The sequence below is a fragment of the Canis lupus genome, chromosome 29 (genome assembly GCF_011100685.1).
Source record: "Canis lupus familiaris isolate Mischka breed German Shepherd chromosome 29, alternate assembly UU_Cfam_GSD_1.0, whole genome shotgun sequence".
Lineage (NCBI taxonomy): Eukaryota > Metazoa > Chordata > Mammalia > Carnivora > Canidae > Canis > Canis lupus.
Genome location: NC_049250.1, coordinates 25,909,453 through 25,913,858, shown reverse-complemented (window position 1 = coordinate 25,913,858; position 4,406 = coordinate 25,909,453).

Genomic DNA, 4,406 nt, shown 5'->3' with positions numbered 1-4,406 from the left:
ATTACTACCCTAATTCCACTCCTTCCTTTCTATAGTCTGAATGAACTTTATATAGTCATGGGCAATTGGATGGTATGTAGCGATGTTTGCTCTAACTCATTATATGCTTTCCAGGTGAAAATTTTCTTTGTTAATATTTTCAAACACCACCCCATAATAAAACTAACTATGGAGCTTTAAGAAATGTGTGTTGTGTAGCAGAACCGACCTGGATGAGAAGCTTCAGAGAGTTTCCAGGAAGATTCAGAGAAACTGAATTTGGAACATAGTTCTAAAGGATAAATAGGAATTAACTGGATAGAAGTATTACATGTATATGAGGTTGTTCTAAAGTCGGGAGGAGGTCAGTGATTTTGAGAAGGCAAAGTATGTCTGGAGGGCAAAAAGCAGTGGAAAAATTGTTTGAGGAAGACAAGGGCCATATCATGCAGGATACTAAAGGGTATGTTATAGATATTTGGTCTTTGCCCTAAAGGTAATTGAAAAGTGTTAATAGTTTTAATTAGGGAAGGGAGTAATCAGATGTGATTTTCCAAATGACCCTTAAAGGAAAATGAATTAAAGGGGGTCCAAGGCAGATGCTGAGAAGCCAGAGACTATTTATAAAAACCAGTTCTTTTTCAACAGCAACAACAACAACATAATTATGCTGCGGAAAGATGAGATATGAGTATTTACCAGCTGCCAACATTTTTAATGTACCTTTATGTATTTATGTACCTTTATGCATTATCTTATTGAATCTTCACAAAACAATGAGTCTCACTTTAAAGGTGAGGAAAATAAAAGAGAGTTTAAATAATTCAAACCCAGGCAATCTGCAGCCAGAGATCATAGGCTCAGCAAGCACACTGTTTTGTTTCAGGTAAAAGAAAATTCATTGCAAAAATACCTTAACTTTCTCACACCCTGTAATCAATAGCAGACACATGTAAGACACCAATAAAGACTTAAAAATAGAGGCTTTAGAGAACATAGTTTTTATCCATGTAACTACAAAACATCTAGACTGTAAACCTAAGTAGACCTAGTGGAGGGTCGACTAGTAACTTGGCAAGTTTTTCCTTTTGCTACCTTATCTATTTAAAAATACCACAATTTTATATCTATTTTAGCAATATAGAATATGTTTCTCATTACCAATATTTAACTCAAATTACTAAATTTGAGGATCCTTGCATATTTATCAATTCCATTAATTTATTGTTTTGAGAATCTTACTATATACAATATTAAAAAATAATCATATTCCACATTATGTTGAACATTTATCTCTCTGAAAATGAAATCATACACTTTGAACAAAATTATTTTATATCCCTACCTTATTCATTATTTCCAATCTCATTCAGTCCAGGTTAAAGGTGTAGTTTTCTTCCACTTTGAAATAAATAGAATACAGGAGGAAATCTAACATTTTGTGAGTAAAATAATTCTTCGTCATAACTGCCTTGTATCATAAAATATTTAAAAGTACCAGAATATGCCGTTTTACCATTTTAACTACAATCCATAAACACAGGATGTGGAATCTCAGAGGTGTTCTTGTTTAATATCAACAATTGAAAAGTGAACCACAACATCTGCTGTTTGTGAATTTTCTCCCCATGAAGTCTATTTCAGTTTCAAACCGGGTTGTATGGGGGCTAAAATTTTCCTTTTAAGATGTAGCCTGTTTCCTCTCTTTTCATTTTGGGTTGGGTGATGCTATGAATTTATATTTGATGATGAGAAACTAGTGGAAGGAAATGCTAACATCTTCTCTGAGGGAAGTTTATAATAGAGTTTAGTAAAACCCTTTACTAAGAGCCAAGTATCTTACAATTGATTTAATAGTTCTATGAGCAATCCAACTCTATAGCATAGTGACTCAATTTCTGGAAATCTTCCTAATTCAATTTTCACACACACACACACACACACACACACACACACTATTGGATTTTTTTTCCTTAAAAAGATGTAAAAACATGTAAAAAAAAAAAGAACATAAGATAGTATACACATGGCTAAGGAATGAAGACATTCTGACATAGTTGTGTCAGATCATCTTATACTTTTTGATAAATAAATCAGTACAAATAATATTGCGCTCCTCTGTGTTTCCTCTCTAGTTTTATGCCTCAGAAGCAATAATTATAATCAACTTTGAGGCCAGTCATGCTCTTAAATCTCATTTCACGTAAATATCACAACATATATAACTACACGTATGCATAATATTTATTTTTAATTGAGGCAAAAGGATTTGAAAACTATAAAATGCTCTGCACTTTACTCTGTTGACTTGTGTCTGAGAACAATACCAATTTGATGTATATAATTCTACCTTATACATTTTGACAGCTGCATAATATTCTAGTGTTCGAATATGCTAACATGTATTCTTCTATTTTTCTTCTGATAGATGCTGAGTTGCAATATTTCAATAAAAACCCTTCCATATGTCTTTTTGGAGCTATACGATAAACATAATTTTATACACATTATTTATAACATGTTCTTATACCCATAAGTGTAAATTTTAAGGCATATGGTATACACATATTCAGAATCAATACGTAACAGTAAATTGTTTCCCAGAGTAGCTGTGGCAAATTCTACTAGCTTTCCTTTATTTGTCAATGTCTTGTTATTTTTTTCTTGATACTGCATTGTCCAGTTTCGTCTATTGAGCATTCTTTATATATGTGAATCTGAAAATATTGAAAAAGCAAGTAATTAAGACTACATTTAATTTGGTAATAAATCATTATATAATCATCTCTGTCTCCACTCACTGGGTATACTCATCCAGTCTAATTAATCATTTTGATACAATAAAAATGTGACTATGTAACTCCTAAATTATATCTCGATTCTGGATTTCCACATCAATTCCAGCTCTGTATAGACCATTGCTATAAGATCACTCGACTTGAATGTCTGATAGCCTTTCCAAACTTAACCCGTCCATGTCAATTTCAGACATTTTTCTCCCCAACCCTTCTCTAACCATCTTCTCCATCACAGTCAGTGAAACCTCCAAACCCTTAACCCCATCTCCCACTGTCCCTGGCTTTTTCATATTCCACATGAAATAAATCACAAAGCTTTGTTGACTCTAACTTTCAAAATACTGTAGGTATAATATTCAGCCACACTTCAATATCTCCACCATCGCCATTGTTCTAATCCATAGTTGAAGGACCCATCACTTCTTCCCTGATGGTTGCAATGGACACCCAAAGTGTCTTGCTGCCTCCATCCTTGACCACTTGCTGTCTATCCTCAAAATAATAGCACTCTGACAAAATATCATTCACATATTGTCACCCCTCTGGTCAAAATCCTCTAATTCACTCTAATTAAAACCCAAAGTCTATGCATGATGTTTTAGGTCTTCTCTGATCTTGCCTCCATTACCTCTCAGACCTCTTGTGCTACAACTTCCTCCATCTTTATTCCTGCAGCTACAACTACAATGCTTTCTTCACCAGAATATTCCCAAGTGTACACCTTAGCTGGAACATTCTTCCCCCAGATATATACAATATACATATCAACTTAGCTCCTTACTCGAAAGCCACTTCAGAGATGCTTTTTAGCCCCTGTACCTAAAATTTCAACAGCCTCCCCCACACCCAAAATACTATATTCCCCTTCCTCACACTATTTGATTTTTCTCTTTTACATTTATCAATAGGTAATATGCAATATATCTTACTGGCTTCTCAGCCCCTAGTGCAGCGCCTACCGTATGATAGGCACATATAATTAATTTAATTATAAATTAATTTTTTGAAACATATATTCTAGTGAATGTTAATCTCTTACCATAAATTATAAACCTGACTATATTACACTTAAAATATATAAATAAAAAATAATTAACCTATTTATAAATGCTGACTTACTTTGGAAGTGAGTTTCTGTAGTGACTTCTTTACAATATCTCTGCAGCATGATTTTTAACACCATTGCCATTTACCTTAATAAGTTATTGGGTGTTTTGCTACTTTTTATCATTTTATGTTCCCGCTAAAAGAAGATGCAGCCTTCTTCCTATGCTGATATAGTGAAACGTTTTGCATACTAACATAAATATTTAAATATATAACCATTCGTATTTTTCACGATGTTATTAGACAGCATCCAACTGTATCAAACATGTCTGTGATACATTAGACAAAGGATATCATTCATGACGTAAGACATAGTAGTACAATTCTTTTGCTTTCTGAAAAAGAATGCTTATTCAGTACATTTTCCTTCATATTTACATGATGCCAATTTGGCCAAACAGCAATTTTCCCCTTGCTAAAAATATTACTTGAATATTTTGAAGTAATATTGAATGCATCAAGTAAATTCAGAACACATTACCAAGAAATAGATGCAAGTTGAGTTTATTTGGAAATGAAATC